Consider the following 18,755-nt stretch of genomic DNA (forward strand, 5'->3'; position numbering starts at 1 on the left):
AAAACAACTTTTGGTTTTATTGATTTTTCTCTATTGTTTTTCTATTTTGTATTTTATTTATTTATGCTCTAATCTTTATTGTTTCCTTCCTTCTGTTAGTTTTGGGTTTAGTTTGTTCTTTTTCTAGTTCCTAAGTTGTGAAGTTAGTTTGATGTAAGATCTTTCTTGTTTTTTAACATAAGCAGTAAATAAATAGCTATCAATTTCCCTCTTAGTACTGCTTTTGCTGCATTCCATATGTTGTGTTTTTGTTTTAATTTGTTGGTAAGTATGTTTTAATTTCCTTAGGGATTTCTTCTTTGATCAATTGGTTATTTGCATGTGTTACTTAATTTCTAGAAACTTGTGAATATTCTGCTTTTCCTAACTTGATCTAAGTGTAGATCTAAGTGTCTACAGAGATGATACTTTGTATGATATCTATCTTTTATAATATATTGAGTCTTAGTTTGTGGCCTAACATATTGCTTAACCTGGAAAATGTTTCCCATGTGCATTTAAGAAGAATGTGAATGATGTTATCAGGTAGAATGTTCTATGTATGTTTGTTAGATAAAGTTGGCTTATTGTGTTAAGTTCTTTACTTCCTTATCTTCAATTTCATTGTTCTATCCATTAGTGGGAATGTGGAATTGAAGTTACCAACTATTATTATAGAATTATCTACTTTTCTGTTCAATTCTAACAGTTTTTGCTTCATATATTTTAATGGTCTATTCTTAGGTGTTTAAATGTTTACAATATTTTTTCTGTATTGAATCTTTTATTAATATATAATGTCCTTCTTTGTCTCATAATATTTTTTTATTTAAAGTGTATCTTATCTAATATTAATATAACCACCCTTGCTTTCTTTTGGTTACTATTTGCCTGAAATATTTATTTTTATCTTTTCATTTTCAATCTGTTTGTGACATTGCACCTAAAGTGAGTCTCTTATAGGCAGCATATATTTGGATCATTCTTTTTACCCATTCTACCAATCTTCCTGTTTTCATTGAGGAGTTTAATCCATTTACATTTAAAGTAATTACTGATAAGGAGGGACTTCTGTCCTTTTACAGTTTTATATATGCCTTAGAGCTTTTTTTGTCTCATTGTCTACATTTCTGTCCTGTCTAATGTTTAATTTATTTTAGTAAAACATTCAAATTCCTTTCTCATTTCCTTTTGTGTATATCCTTTAGGTATTTTCTTTGTGACTGCCCTGGGGATTACATTTAACAATCTAAAGTTATAACTCTTGAATTTGAATTTATAACAGATTGAGTTAAAAAACCAGGACGCCTGTGTGGCTCAGTCGGTTAAGCCACTGACTTTGGCTCAGGTTATGATCTTGCTTGTGGTTTGAGTTGGAGCTCCACGTTGGGCTCTGTCCTAACAGCTCAGAGCCTGGAGCCTGTTTAAAGTTTTGTGTCACCTCCTCTCTCTATCCCTCCCATACTCATACTCTTTCTCTCTGTCTCTCAATAATAAATAAATGTTAAAAAAAAATTTTTTTTATGTTTATTATTTTTGAAAGACAGAGAGAGACAGAGCACAAGCAGGGGTGGGGGTGGAGAGAGAAGGGGGACACAGAATCCGAAGCAGGCTCCAGGCTCTGAGCTATCAGCACATAGCCCAATGCGGGGCTGGAACTCACGAGCTGGGAGATCGTGACCTGGGCCGAAGTTGGACGCTCAACCGACTGAGCCACCAAGGTGCCCCTAAATAAACGTTAAAAAAAAAAACAACCCTACAAAAATTCTGCTCCTTTACAGCTTTGTCCCCATTCCTTTCAGTTGCTGATGACACAAAATTACATCTTTATATATTGTATGTCCCCAAACATATACTATTAATTCTTTAAAATGCCTTAGTATCTCATGTTAGGTAGAAGCAAAGAATAGAGTTACAAATTGTTACAATAAGACTAGCTTTTATAATTGCCCATGAATTTACTTTTATTGATATCTTTATTTCTTCATATAGCTTCAAGTTACTGTCTAATGTCCTTTCATTTCACCCTGTAAGATTCCCTTGGGGATTATTTATAGGGAAGGCATAGTGGTAGCAAATCCCTCAGATTTTATCTGATAATACCTTCGTTTTTCTCACAATTAGGAAGGACAATTTTGCCAGATACAGGATTCTTGATTGAGAGCTTTTCTTTTAGCATGTTGAACATATTTGGTCCTTGACTTTTAGCCTCCAAAGTTTCTGATGAGAAATCTGCTGATAATCTTATTGAGGATCCGTTGTACATGATAAGCTGCTTTTCTCCCTGCTTCAAGATTCTCTGTTTTTTGAAAGTCTTGGTGTGGGTCTCTGAGTTCATCTTACTTTGAATTCTTTGATTATCTTAGATGTTTATATTTATGCCTTTCACAAATGTGGAAAGTTTCAGTCATTTTTCCTATATTCTCTCATCATCCTCCTTCACTTCCTCTCATTCTTGCTCTTGTTCTTTCTCTTTCCTTCTTCAAGGAATCCCACAATGCATATGTTGGTCTTCATTCTTCTTTCTATTCTTCTGACTTGCTACATTTCCATTGTCCTATCTTCAAGTTTACTGATTATTCCTCCTGCTTGTTCAAACTGCCTCTGAACCCCTCTTGTGAATTTTTCATTTCAGTTAATGTACTTTTTAGGGCTGGAATTAATTTTGGTTTCTTTTTAAACTTTTCTATCTTTATTGGTTTTCCATTTTTTTCCCACATGAATTTTTTTTTAAACTTTCTCTACATATTTCTTTAGTTCTTTGAGCATCTTTAAGATATTTGTTTAAAAGTCTTTAGTAGATCTGTCATCAGGTCTTTTTCAGGAAGTTTTTTTTTTCCTTTGAAAGGGCCATACTTTCCTATTTCTTTGCATAGCTTGTGATTTTTTTTTTTTTTTGTTGCTGAAACTGAGCATGTGAATATAATAATGTGATGCTCACAATCAGATTCTCCCCCTCCCAAGGTTTTTTTATTTTTGTTTTTAAACTGTTTTTGCTCTGGTCCTTGCTGATTTCTTTAGTTTTTAATTGAAGTATAATTAACATACAGTATATTAGTTTCAGGTGTACATCTTGATTCAACAATTCTATACATTACTGAATGCTTACCATGATAAGTGTAGTTACCATCTGTTAGCATATGTCACTACCATATTATTGACTATATTCCCTATGCTACATTTTTCATTACTGTATTTTATAACTGGAAGTTTGTATCCTTTAATCCTCTTGATCTATTTTGTCCGTTACCCCATACACCTCACCTCTGGCAATCGTTAGTTTGCTCTCTATATTTAAAAGTATGTCTTTTCTCTTTTTAAAAAAGATTTTTTTTAACATTTATTTAATTTTGAGACAGAGAGAGACAGAGCATGAATGGGGAAGGGTTAGAGAGAGGGAGACACAGAATCTGAAAGAGACTCCAAGCTCTGAGCTGTCAGCACAGAGCCCAACGCGGGGCTCGAACTCACGTACCGAGATCATGACCTGAGCCAGTCAGCCACTTAACCGACTGAGCCACCCAGGCTCCCCTGTTTTTTCTCTTTTTTCAAAAAGATTTTATATATGTGGAATCATATGGTAATTGCCTTTTGTTATCTGAATTATTTAACTTATTTAACTTATTATTTAACTTTTTTAAATAAATAAAACAGCACAAAGCCCTCTAAATCCACCATGTTGTTGGTGAAAAATGGCAACATCTCATTCTTTTTTTTACAGCTGACTAATATTCTGTTGTGTATATACATATGCCACGTCCTCTTTATCCATTTATTTATCAAAGGACACTTGGGTTACTTTCATATCTTGGCGATTGTAAATAATGCTGCAGTAAACATAGAAGTGCATGTATCTTTTTCAATTCAGTGTTTTTGTTTTCCTTGGGTAAGTATCCAATAGTTGGAATTACTGGATCATATGCTATTTCTATTTTTAATTTGTTGAGAAACTCCAAACTGTTTTCCACAGTGGTCATACTAATTTGCATTCTCACCAACAGTACATGAGGGTTCTCCTCTCCAAATCCTCATCAACACTTGCTATTTCTGGCCCTTTTTTCAACTAGCTATTCTGACTGGTGTGAAGTGACATCACACTGTGGTTTTGATTTTCATTTTCCTGGTGGTAAGTGATGTTCAGCATCTTTTCATGTGTCTGTTGTCCATCTATATGTTTTCTTTGGAAAGATGTCAAGGATTTGCTGTTTTTTTTGACATCATTTTTGTAAGCATACAGGTTGCCTCTGTACCAAGGGTCAGCTGAGGCATAAACTTAAGGTTTCTCAAGTCTTTTCTGAACCTGAGCCTTTCTCTGGACATGCACAGTCTCATTTTCTCCATATTTGCAGTTGCTTTTGAATGTCCTAGTTTTGAATGTCTCATTTCCAAAAGGAAAAAAGAAAAACAAAGTGAGGAAAGAAGGATGCCAACTCTTTAAATTTCCAGAAATCACTTCAACTCAAGAGTGAGGAGTGCGTGTGCAACAATGACTGCCCATCTTTTTGCACCTTTGTAATCAGGAATAGCAATCAGCAATTAGAGACCACATCCCTGATATTTGGAAGACTGGGTGCTTTTTGTCCACCTTGGTTCTCTCAAGTTGTGTGCAAGCTGTTCCAGGAATAAGTGTGTGCTGTCTGCCATAGGGCCAGAGAAAAAGGGGCTGGGAAGCTGCTACTGTGCTGAGATTATATTCACTAAAGTTTACTGTTTAACCCTTCCCTTGGCAGTTTCAAGCCTTCAGTAAACTCCAGATTTCTAAAATAGTTCTATCAGATTTGCCAGTGAAATTTTTGTCTAAGTGGGGAGATAGATTCCTGGTGCTTTCTACTTTGTCACCTTCCATTTACTTTTGATAGTATTTCTGACTCTTTCCTCTTTTCTCTCTCTCTCTCTCTCTTTTTTTTTTTTTTTTTGGAAGGCAGTCTTAAATAGATCCTAGATGGAGCTCAGTGCCCCAGGCAATGATTTGATATTCCTTCCTGGGGGTGGGGGGGGGAACTTTTTAAATTTTCTATTTGGCAAATGTGAATATAAGAGTTTCGACTGGGGTTACCTGGGTGGTTCAGTCAGTTAAGCATCCAACTCTTGATTTCAACTCAGGTCACTATCTCATGGTTCATGAGTTCGATCCCTAAATAGGGCTCTGTGCTGACAGTGTGGAGCCTGCTTGATATTCTCTGTCGCTCTCTGTCTCTCTCTCATTCTCTCTCTCTCTTTGTCTTCCTCTCCCCAGGTTTTGTTCTCTTTTTCTCTCAAAATAAATAAATAAACTTAAAAAAAAGATTTTAGACTGAAAAAAGAAATCAAGCTACATAAATAACCTGGAAAAACCAGAAATGAATATAAATTATTTGCATAATAGAAAGACCTTCTAAAAATCTAATATAATATTAAAATTTCACAGGTATTTAACAGGTAATTCAATCTTCACAAGAAAGTATAAAATGATAAATAAAAACACAACCGTCCCTTTCCCATTTCTATCCCTCTCAAGCTTCTTTCCTCAGAGGTAACTATCACTACTATTCTTTTTTTGAAGTCCTTGAAAAAAAATGTACATGTAACAGTATATGTATAAAATATAATTATACATTATGTAAATAATAGTTATATGTAATTTGTGATCTTTACATTCATGCAATCATAGTATGCATGCTGTCTGTGCTTCCAATATGATAGTGATATTTCCATAACAGTAAATAACGATGCTTATATTTTGTTCAGTACCATAGTAGCTTTTTGTCACATACAACCTAATCTATTTAAGTACTGATTTAAAAATGGACATTTAGATTGTTTCCAGATTACTTTAGCCAATGCATGCAATCACCAAATTACCAGCAACAGTATTACTGGGCCAAAAGTTATTTTAAAAGTTAAGAATTTACTTTTCTGTGAAGACTGAATAATGCTATCTATTAACAGAGGACCTTCTAAGCTTCAAGATGTGGGGGGAAAATACTCAGAGGGAATTGATTAAAATATTGATCTCCCCCCAACAATGTAAGTATAAACCACATTAAAATATTAAGCTGATGAAAATATTTGCCAAAAAATAAAAATCAATACCTTAAGATATACAATATCCCTGGGCTTATACTGCTCAATTCCCTTGCCTGGCAGGGGATGGGGCCTCACAGGATGAGGGGGGAGTCTGAAAAGTAGCTTGGCCAAATGGCTTTGTGGGGCCACAGGAGTAGGCAGCAAGTGTGTTCCTTACTGGAAGATATAGATTTCTTATTGGGAGATAAAATCAAGGTAGCATAGAAAGGGATCAGACTTGTAGAAGAAGGGAAGGTCATTAAGGTATAAAACATTGCCCCCAAAAGGTTACGTACATGGGAGAAAAGCCAGAGGAAGATAGCTCTAGAGTGTGGTGCCAAGGTAGTAGCTTTGCATACTCAGTCTGCTTTAGTGAGATTCTCAAGAGAACTACTGAAGTTTCTATAAATGGGGAAGGGCACACTCGTGTAACCAATAAACAAGCAAAACAAAAACAACATGAAAGGACACAAAGGAACACATCACCAGTAGGCATTGGAATTACGTTTGGAGGAAGATTCAGCCTGCGCAGAAATTTAATAAAACACATTGAGATAATGACATGCTTTTATTGGTTTCTTTGCCTATCAGTTTGTGTCATCGTTTCTTTCATTTACCTATTGCCTTAATAATTTGTGCAACAAACTACCCAAAGCTAAGTGGTTTAAGAAAGCAACCATTTATAAATTCTCCCATATTAGTTCTACCGATTGGATAGTGGGGCAATCCTGATTCTCAGTATTAAGTGAGCTGGGTAGTTCTGGTCATGGTTGGGATTCACTGACAAGTCTAGCAGTATCCATGATGTTGGCTCATTTAGGATGTCCTTGGCTTTCTCCACATGTTTCATCCTCTAGCAGGATAGCCCAGTGATCACAGGGATTCAAGAGAGGAAGCAAAAATGTGCACTTGCTTTTTTTTTGCTTTCATCAAGTTTGTTGGTATCCCATTGGCCAAAGCAAGTCACATGGCCAAGTTCAGGGTCAGTGTCGAAGGGCATTATCAAAGGGGGTGGTTACAGAGAGGTCTGAAAAATTGGGATTATGAATGCAATTACCTACCATCCATTCTCTCTTGCTTCTGGGCCTTTCCCTATGCCTATATAATTTAATTTTTTTTTTTTTAAGGTAGGTTCCATGACCAAGTGGGGCTTGAACTCAGAACCCTGAGATCAAGAGTTGTATGCTCTACTGACTGAGTGATCCAGGTGCCCCATGCTTATATAGTTTTATATCATTCTCTACTTTCTCATCCCCATACCAGTAGCTAGTCTTCAGACCTCAGCTTCAATGTCATTTCTTAATAGTCTTTCTTGGCCACCCTAGGTTGGGTTAAGTGCCAGTACTGTGGGCTGTTGCAACATGCTGCTCATCCCTTACCATATCACTTACTGGATTGAATACTCCATCAGGATGGGACCCATGGCTTGGTTTTATAATTGCCCAAGTAATTTTACATGCATTCTCAGGAAGACTTCAGCTTAGAAAAATTTCTGTAGTATTTCCGAAATACATGTAAATAACATTTTAATTTAAAAATTAGATAACTAAAAGTAACTTTAAACGTTCCCTTTTATTAATTAAAAGGAATATAAAAATTAAAATTCTCAAAATGGACAAGTGAAATATTACATATCACAGGGATGCTCAAAGCACAGTTTATAGGTTAAATATGATTTTCCTTGGGTGGATAAATCTGTCCTGATCCTTGTAAATTTTTCTTTCTCTTCATCTTTAATTTGAATTGTGTTACAGCTTTATTACAAGTAAAGACGTGAGTGAGGCTCCTATTGACATGGGTCTGATGTATTTAGGTGGTAGGAATGGAGAACAGTTGTTCCCTGTCTTGGTTTCCAGGTGGACTGGCATATACACAAGCCATGCTGGCCATCATGGGATTAAAGTGAAGGAAGGTCTCTAGGATGATTTGTTGGAAAGAGTAGCTGGATTGTTTTAGCAACATCTAGGAACGTGGTCTCCCTAAAACACAAACCTCAAACCAGCTCCTCAGGAGAACAAAAGAAAGGCGGGGGGGGGGGGGGGAGAACTGGCTTCTTTCTCTTCTTTTTCTCTTTTTTCCCCCTTTCTATCAGAGAACGCATGGTGAAAGCAAACTCCTTCTGACCATGAAGGAGACAATTAAACTTGAATAGAAGACTGAGGGATTTAGGTTAACATAAAAGTACGCTGAGACACACCTAAAGACAATAGAAGCAGAACAGCAAAGGCAGCCTAAACCCAGCAGAAGAAGAGAAATCATAAAGATCAGAGCAGAAATAAACAATATAGAATCTAAAAAAACTGTAGAGCAGATCAACGAAACCAAGAGTTGGTTTTTTGAAAAAATTAACAAAATTGACAAACCTCTAGCCAGGCTTCTCAAAAAGAAAAGGGAGATGACCCAAATAGATAAAATCATGAATGAAAATGGAATTATTACAACCAATCCCTCAGAGATACAAACAATTATCAGGGAATACTATGAAAAATTATATGCCAACAAATTGGACAACCTGGAAGAAATGGACAAATTCCTAAACACCCACACTCTTCCGAAACTCAATCAGGAGGAAATAGAAAGCTTGAACAGACCCATAACCAGCGAAGAAATTGAATCGGTTATCAAAAATCTCCCAACAAATAAGAGTCCAGGACCAGATGGCTTCCCAGGGGAGTTCTACCAGACGTTTAAAGCAGAGATAATACCTATCCTTCTCAAGCTATTCCAAGAAATAGAAAGGGAAGGAAAACTTCCAGACTCATTCTGTGAAGCCAGTATTACTTTGATTCCTAAACCAGACAGAGACCCAGTAAAAAAAGAGAACTACAGGCCAATATCTCTGATGAATATGGATGCAAAAATTCTCAATAAGATACTAGCAAATCGAATTCAACAGCATATAAAAAGAATTATTCACCATGATCAAGTGGGATTCATTCCTGGGATGCAGGGCTGGTTCAACATTCGCAAATCGATCAACGTGATACATCACATTAACAAAAAAAAAGAGAAGAACCATATGATCCTGTCAATCGATGCAGAAAAGGTCTTTGACAAAATCCAGCACCCTTTCTTAATAAAAACCCTTGAGAAAGTCGGGATAGAAGGAACATACTTAAAGATCATAAAGGCCATTTATGAAAAGCCCACAGCTAACATCATCCTCAATGGGGAAAAACTGAGAGCTTTTTCCCTGAGATCAGGAACACGACAGGGATGCCCACTCTCACCGCTGCTCTTTAATATAGTGCTGGAAGTTCTAGCATCAGCAATCAGACAACAAAAGGAAATCAAAGGCATCAAAATTGGCAAAGATGAAGTCAAGCTTTCGCTTTTTGCAGATGACATGATATTATACATGGAAAATCCGATAGACTCCACCAAAAGTCTGCTAGAACTGATACATGAATTCAGCAAAGTTGCAGGATACAAAATCAATGTGCAGAAATCAGTTGCATTCTTATACACTAACAATGAAGCAGCAGAAAGACAAATGAAGAAACTGATCCCATTCACAATTGCACCAAGAAGCATAAAATACCTAGGAATAAATCTAACCAAAGATGTAAAAGATCTGTATGCTGAAAACTATAGAAAGCTTATGCAGGTAATTGAAGAAGATATAAAGAAATGGAAAGACATTCCCTGCTCATGGATTGGAAGAATAAATATTGTCAAAATGTCAATACTACTCAAAGCTATCTACACATTCAATGCAATCCCAATCAAAATTGCACCAGCATTCTTCTCAAAACTAGAACAAGCAATCCTAAAATTCATATGGAACCACAAAAGGCCCCGAATAGCCAAAGTAATTTTGAAGAAGAAGACCAAAGCAGGAGGCATCACAATCCCAGACTTTAGCCTCTACTACAAAGCTGTAATCATCAAGACAGCATGGTATTGGCATAAAAACAGACACATAGACCAATGGAATAGAATAGAAACCCCAGAACTAGACCCACAAACGTATGGCCAACTCATCTTTGACAAAGCAGGAAAGAACATCCAATGGAAAAAAGACAGTCTCTTTAACAAATGGTGCTGGGAGAACTGGACAGCAACATGCAGAAGGATGAAACTAGACCACTTTCTCACACCATTCACAAAAATAAACTCAAAATGGATAAAGGACCTGAATGTGAGACAGGAAACCATCAAAACCTTAGAGGAGAAAGCAGGAAAAGACCTCTCTGACCTCAGCCGTAGCAATCTCTTACTCGGCACATCCCCAAAGGCAAGGGAATTAAAAGCAAAAGTGAATTACTGGGACCTTATGAAGATAAAAAGCTTCTGCACAGGAAAGGAAACAACCAACAAAACTAAAAGGCAACCAACGGAATGGGAAAAGATATTTGCAAATGACACATCGGACAAAGGGCTAGTATCCAAAATCTATAAAGAGTTCATCAAACTCCACACCCGAAAAACAAATAACCCAGTGAAGAAATGGGCAGAAAACATGAATAGACACTTCTCTAAAGAAGACATCCGGATGGCCAACAGGCACATGAAAAGATGTTCAACGTCGCTCCTTATCAGGGAAATACAAATCAAAACCACACTCAGATACCACCTCACGCCAGTCAGAGTGGCCAAAATGAAGAAATCAGGAGACTATAGATGCTGGAGAGGATGTGGAGAAACGGGAACCCTCTTGCACTGTTGGTGGGAATGCAAATTGGTGCAGCCGCTCTGGAAAGCAGTGTGGAGGTTCCTCAGAAAATTAAAAATAGACCTACCCTATGACCCAGCAATAGCACTGCTAGAAATTTATCCAAGGGATACAGGAGTACTGATGCATAGGGGCACTTGTACCCCAATGTTTATAGCAGCACTCTCAACAATAGCCAAATTATGGAAAGAGCCTAAATGTCCATCAACTGATGAATGGATAAAGAAATTGTGGTTTATATACACAATGGAATACTACGTGGCAATGAGAAAGAACGAAATATGGCCCTTTGTAGCAACGTGGATGGAACTGGAGAGTGTGATGCTAAGTGAAATAAGCCATACAGAGAAAGACAGATACCATATGGTTTCACTCTTATGTGGATCCTGAGAAACATAACAGAAACCCATGGGGGAGGGGAAGGAAAAAAAAAAAAAAAAAAAAAAAAAAGAGGTTAGAGTGGGAGAGAGCCAAAGCATAAGAGACTGTTAAAAACTGAGAACAAACTGAGGGTTGATGGGGGGTGGGAGGGAGGGGAGTGTGGGTGATGGGTATTGAGGAGGGCACCTTTTGGGATGAGCACTGGGTGTTGTATGGAAACCAATTTGACAGTAAATTTCATATATTAAAAAAAAAAAAAAGTACGCTGAGAGAGAGGTCAATAGACTTAAAACACATTGAAAGGTGTTTGTACAATTTCTTTGCTAGAGGTTCATAGAAAACTGAACAGGTATATATTTTTTTAAATGTTTTTGAGAGTTTTTCAGTTGTAAGTCAGGAAAAAAACATTCTTCAGACCAATTTCTATCATTGTTGAGTACCTTAGTTTTACCATTTTTATTTCAAACCTTGAAGGTTAAGTTTCTAAATGTACCTAGGATTTGTTTCAGTCAGGTATGGTGTAGCAGCAGACATGAAAATGATTGTCTTGGAGGAAGAAGTTGTGCACAGATCCACAGAGGCAGGTGGAAGGCTATGCTATGCAGGTTCCCATGTAGAAGGATCAGGGATGGTCAGGAAGTAGAAGACAGAGTGGCAGAGTGTTGCCCTAAAGTTTACTAGAGTTTTGCAGGAAAGAATGGCTGAGGCAGGGTTGGTATGCAGAACAAGTTTAGGATTGGATAGTTTGCATAATTTCAGTGGGGACTGTGGATAGTTACCTAGTACCTAGCCGTAGGGTGATTAGGCAGGGGATTATTGGCTTGGTGTGGGGGAATATGATAAAGGAGATGATCGAGGGGGTGGACACTGCGTTGACTGGTTTCTATATCAAAGTGATACTCACTGGGCAATACTTTGCTATCTCTGGGAATTAACTAAGCTCTGGGAGAGGCAGGATCTAGGCCCCAAGTACCAGAGCAACGGAAGAAGACATACACAATGCAAGAAATTAAAAATCAGATTGAAAAGTGGTATAGAAAATAACTGGTTAAAACCATTGTAGCCTTTATCTTTTGAAAGTTAATTGAGTATTTCTACGTAGCTTATTCACTTAGGATGCCTATGGCAGAGAAGTGACAATGATTTAATTCAAAATATTAACATAATTTACCATTTGTTCTATGTTTATGTGAGGTAATTTTTCATGAATTTGAAATTTTTGTATGCAAACTGTCCTAGCAGTAATATTTCACCATAAAATAATTTCCATAGTATTTTATCTGGCCTGCCATTACATTAGGTCTAATGGCCATTCTTTTCTTACATTTTGGTGGGAGAAATATTTTTTTTTTTAGAGAAGACTCTCCATGAAGACCCTTCAGAGGGTGTATAGAGGGATTCAGAGGAAATGCGTTATCATCATTATTCAGCCACAAAACAAACTATACAATTTTAAGACATTTGATTTCTCTATATCTTAGTTTCCTGACCTGTAGAATGAAATACGACATCATTTCATCTCTGACATCATGTTATGCTACTGTGATGTTGCCTATACCAGTCCTGGAGTTTTATGTTTTGCCTATGAGATCCACATTTTAAGCCATCTGCCCAACTTGTGGTTTTCTTATCTGTATCACAGCCCCAGGTCGAACCTCTAGCAGTAATATGGAATAACACAACCCCACGCCTTAGGGCCACAGTGGGTTGGGTGGGCAAGAGGTTGCCCCTCACATCCAAACCAGCCATGTCTGAATCCTTTGAAGGGATAGACTACATGAAAAAGTCCTGTGGAGCTGGAATAGTAATATCTAAACTCACAGCTATGAGAATCTCTAGCCCAACATTAAAATCTGGGAGCAGAACATATTACTAAGCAAAGAGAAAAGAGAGAAAAAGGAAGAAGACATAATTGATACACAGAGGCAAAAAAGTATGAGAGCCTTGGCTCCTGATGGCTTTCCGGTCCATTCACTGAGTCTTCCATAGTTAAGATGAACTCTCCAACTTGGTATCAAAAGGGTTCCTTTGCATTCTTCTCTCTACTCCCCTTATATAGTTTTTGTTTATAAAACTCAGCTTTGTTTCTATTGATTACAGCTTGGGGAGTCCTAACAAACATGGTCAAGTACAAAAAAGAGTAAAACACTAAGAGAGGAGAATGTCTGGGGTGAAGAGGGGATCCAAATCAAGATCACATGAGGAAGATTATAGAATGCACCTTTATCCTAGAGTTTAGAAGAACCCAGGGATGGGTGTGTGTTTGAGCATTTGAAGACTATCCCGTTAAAGTAAGATTATGCACTTTTTTTCCTGTATGTTCCAGGTGGTAGCCTTGGACATATGGCTGAGAGCCATAGAGAGGCCAATTTTGACTCAGGTAAAAATCTTCTGAGCTGGCCCGTAATGATTTGTGAGTTCCCTGATACACATTTAATGCAGTCCGTTCAAGATGGGTTGTCCTCTTGGCAAGGATACTGTAGAGATCAAAATTTATGTAGATGGTTTGACTGTGACAATTTAAGTCTCATTTCAATTTATTCAGTGAATTAGTATCTCCAGATAACAATGACCCATCACAGTCTGGATCTATTATAGCATTATGTTTCATCACATCAATTAACACTTGAGAATATATTATCTTGTAATATTCCTTAACTGTTCTGTAATTGTAGGCATCATCTTTCCAACCAGATTATAAATTCCAGATTCTATTTATATATCTTGATAGAGATATATTCGATAAATATTGCTTGAATTAAAATTGTTAGGGAAATCTTTGGCTAAACTTTGGAAAAATACCTTACACTTAAGAAAATGATATCCTTGGCGTGCCTGGGTGGCTCAGTGGGTTAAGCCTACAACTTGGGCTCAGGTCATGATCTTGCGATTCATGACTCTGAGTCCTGCCTTGGGCTCTGTGCTGACAGCTCAAAGCCTGGCGCCTGCTTCAGATTCTTTGTCTCCCTCTCGCTCTGCCCCTCCCAGCTCACACTCTGTCTCTCTCTCTCTCAAAAATAAATAAACATTAAAAAATTAAAAAAAAAATGATGCTGTCACTGTTGCTTTTGCACCCTCCTTTATGCTTCCTCAGAGAACACAACCTCTGTTAATAAAATCAGCCTCCTTCAAGTAAGTAGCTTGCTCCAAGTAGTTGACAAACTTGTGTCTTGGGCTGTTGAACAATATTACAATAGTCAATTAGCCCAAAGAGTAACATTTTTAACTGTATGTTTTTCTCTTGGGTTTTTCAGAGTAAAGATAAGAGTCATTTAAAGTCATTTAAGTTCGATTTTGTTTTCATTAACTCCCTTTAATTGCCAAAAGCCCTGCTATAGCATTAAAGATGAGTCCCAGATGTGCTGTGTATACTCCAAGTGGAGGTATAAATAATAGCCTCCAACACTTATGAATCATCTCCACGCATAAAAATATGGCCTTGATTTAACGTGAATTGTGTGGATGGCTATGTAGAAATGGATTGATATTTTTCTTTGAGTAATGAGATACAATTTCTATCATATTTATAAGCTCATTAAATGCCTGCTGGATTTAATTTTGTATTGTTTCTCCCTGGTTCTTGACTGTTTAAAAAATGATTTTAAAATTTAGTTTTAATTACAAAAATAACTCACAGAATATTATTTTTCCATTTAAAGATATTAAACCAAAAGATTGCATACCTACTTAAAAATCCCTGTCTCTTCCCTCCAGATAACCACCTTATCCATGTTATTTTTTATATAATTTAGAGACATAAATGAATATAGAAAAACATTTTGTGTCTCTGCATAAATATTATGTATATTTTTCTGTAGCTTTCTATGATTTCTTTAGGAATTGTTTCATGTCTCAATATATTATCATGTTACTTTTCACTGCTGCATTACTGTTCAACATGTGGCTCTACGAGAGGTTGTTTAGCCATTCTTACTGGTAGAAATTCTGATTGTTTTATTTTTTATTTTATTGTACTTACTCTCATTTGCTAATATCTCCATAATTAACTGGGATAGATATGTCTGGGTTACTGGGTCCCCACCTTTTGGATATTAACAGAGTTGGACAATGTGGCCATATTAAACCTTCTACCATCAGGATATCAATGTATTCTTTTACTACATCCTCAGAAACATTTGATGTAGTCTAACTTTATGATTTTTGTCAATCCAGTGGGCAAAAATAGCTCATTATGCTCTAACTCGTATTCTCTGTTCTGTGAATTTACTGACAGTAGAGTGTCTTATCTGTCCCTCGTCTTTATGTTTGAGTATGTACTCTGGAAATATTTTCTTTATCTGTTCAACATATTTTCTCTTGCTTTCCATTTATTTTTTAACTTTATTTAAGATGTATCAAAAAAAAGATGTATCTGGTCATGCAGAATTTTTAATTTTAAATGTAGTTTAAATGAAAGTTTTTCTGCATAACTTTGCATTTAATGTTTTGTTTTTGAAGGCTCTCTTGACATTAAGGACATAAATAAGTTAACCTATGTTTTTAATGTTTCTACAATTCTTTTCAAATTTTTTTCTGTAGAAATTTAATCCATAGAGAGTTTATTTTTGTGAATAGTGAGATGATCTGATTTTATCTTTATCCATATGAATTAGCCAGGTTATTAAACATATGGGTTGGCAAGTTTACATTCTTACTGATGTGAAATACTTTTATTATCTATTAAATTCAAATAAATACACAAGTAATTTCTGTCTGTTCCATTGATACATTTGTCTGATATTCACCAAAAACAAAATATGTTTAACATTTTATTATTTTATAGCCCATTTTAAATTTCAGTAGAACAAATCTTTTCTCATTTTTCTCTTCAAAACTCTTTTGGCTTTCCTTGCTTTCACATTTGTTTTTCTTGGAGTATATTTGCTAATTAATTTGCCAAGTTTTTTATAAAAATATGTTCAGATTCTCATTGACTTTGCATGTAGAATTGATGTCTTTACAATACTGAGTATTTTTCCAGAGCATATTCTGTATCTCTATTCAGTTTGAACTTTTCTAATATCCTTCATTTGAATTTTATATTCTTATTGAATCTTTCTTTTTAGATGTATTGCCATGACTTTTTTTAAAAATTTATTTTGTTGCTATTTTAAATGGATTTCTTTTTAGTAGTATATTTACAAATTCATTCCTACCGCATAGGAAACTCATCAATTTTGTGTTTATCCTGAAGTTATTACTTGATTGAAATCTTACATTAATTCTTCTCTCTTAGATTTGTTAAACAGAGTAGCATATCGGGAAATATAATTTCTTTCCCCTATTTCTACCTATGATTTTGTTGTTGTTTGTTTGTTTTTGGTCTTACTGAATTGGCAGATATATCATAGGGACAAACCATTTCCTTGAAGTTTTCTAAATTTAGAATAGAAGGTCCTTGGTACCCCTTTTCCTTAGCTTTGAGTCTTAACAGAATTCCTAGAGCTGAATATAAGGCACATATATTTCTCTACCGTGGAACAGTTTACACAATATAGGATATATCTGTTTCTGAAGGTTTAGTAGAACTTGACAGCAATAACTTTCATTTTCATGCATAGTTTTGAGAGAGTTTATCTGTACTTTTTAATTTTCCATAGTGAGGACATTGCTTTTCTTTATGAAACAGATTTTTTATTTTTCTAAAAAGTTTGATTTTAGATATAATTTCAAATTTACTTGTATAAAGTTATACATGATGATTATATATTTTTTGAAAAAAAAATCTTTGGATACAGATAGTTCTCCCTATAATTCCTAAGTTGTTGTTGAAGGAGGCTATCCAAAGGATGTGACCAGCAGTTGCTTTGTGAGCTATGCTCAGGCAATTGAAGCTTCTCACCCTTTCCCTGTCTTTGGAATGTACATTCTGCTCACCCCTCCCACAATGGAAGCCATTTTCAAGGTCTCAGCCTTGAGAGAGCAATGTGTTGTTGAGACCATCTGGAAGGTATACATGACTGAACCCAGTTAAGGCTTCTATATAAACTGTTTTTATGCTTTTGAGAGGTGGGAAGGGAGAGAGAATTTTCAGCAGGCTCCATACCCAACACAGAGCCTGACAGTGGACCATGAGATCATGTCCTGAGTCGAAATCAAGAGTTGGATGCTTAGCTGACTGAGCCACCCAGGTGCCCCAAGGCCTCCATAGAAACTTTCAAGATTCTGGAAGGCAAATTTGGAGATCTGCTTGTCTTGCAGCCCCCCGCCAAGAGAAGCCACATCTGTAGGTAAGCTCCCTTGCTCATTAAACCTGTCACCCACTGATCTAGAGTGATCTTTTTCTGTGGTCTCTCCTTGCTTTCTGTGTATGGAGGCCAAGTAGAGCCAAAAATTATTCATTTCATTTATTCTTATTTTTTAAAAGAATCAAATTTGATGAAATTTTATCTATATTACCTAGTGGTTACTAGAGCCAGCTTGTATTTGAGGAAGTCATGATCACATTCTCCGTTGCTCTTTCTTCCATGTTCTCTCTTACCCCATTCACATTTTACCCTCTCATCTTCCTTTGATGATCTTCCTTATATTTTTCCTCCTTTATATTTGGGAATATAGGATTTAATTGGGTGCAGCAACTTCCAAAGTGTTCCCCCCACCCCTACTTTAAAATATTTCTAGCGAGTCTTTATGGTTAAATATATAGTAGCTTAAAAGTAATATGTATAAAATGTTCTTTATGGTTTATAGAACTTTGCTTTTCAAAATTGATGAGGTTGAGTTTTTTAAATTGTTGCAAGGGAATCACAATAATTGGTATTTTTAGTTTTTGTATCCTCCAAATAGATATGTAAATCCTGCTTCTTTCATTATTTTCTCTCTTATCTCCTTTTGTTGATGATTAGCATTTTTTGTTTTTGTTACAAAGAAATGGCTTCTTGTATTTCTGGGTCTCTAGTCAATATCAATTATTTTTCTATTGGAATTAAACCCACAAAATGGTCTAGGAGTTAGGATTTTCTTCGTTAGCACTACCGTAATAATTCTTTTATTCTTATCATCCCCAGATTTCTTTGTTTTATTCCAAATGTTTAAATAATAATTTATTTAGAAGAAATAATAAATACTTGGGGAAATGCTATTGATAAAATCACAGTTCTAAAATATACATTAAAACCATCTGAAAAACTCAAATCAATGAACAAATAGAGAAATTATTTTTCTTTCCTCATTATTGGGCATTTTAAGTGAGAAGTCTTCAAAATACACTGTGAATTTCTCAGTCTCTGCTTTTTTTTTTTTTTTTTTTTTTGAGAGACAGAGTGCAAGTGTGAGCAGGGGAGGTAGAGGAGGCAGAGGGAGAGGGACAGAGACAATCTGAAGCAGGTTCCACACCCAGCACCGAGCCCAACGTGGGGCTCAATCTCATGAACGACTGAAATCGAGAGTCCGTCACTTAACCGACCGAGCCACCCAGGCACCCCTCTCAGTCTCTATATTTAAAACATATGTGATAAAGAAAAGATGTTTATAAACTCTTACAGTCTTACGATGTTTGAATTGCAATGCTCAAAGGTTTTTAATGTTTTAATAATTAAATATAATATTCACTGTCTAAAATTGTTAGCATTATGCACATTTTAGAAAGGGACTTCTTAAAAGTTTGTATTTCTTACTTACCAAGAGCACAGGAGACCATTTAGTATGATAATGAAATCTTCAGAATAGACTTTAC

Source organism: Panthera leo, chromosome C2, assembly GCF_018350215.1.
Source record: "Panthera leo isolate Ple1 chromosome C2, P.leo_Ple1_pat1.1, whole genome shotgun sequence".
NCBI classification, from domain to species: Eukaryota; Metazoa; Chordata; class Mammalia; order Carnivora; family Felidae; genus Panthera; species Panthera leo.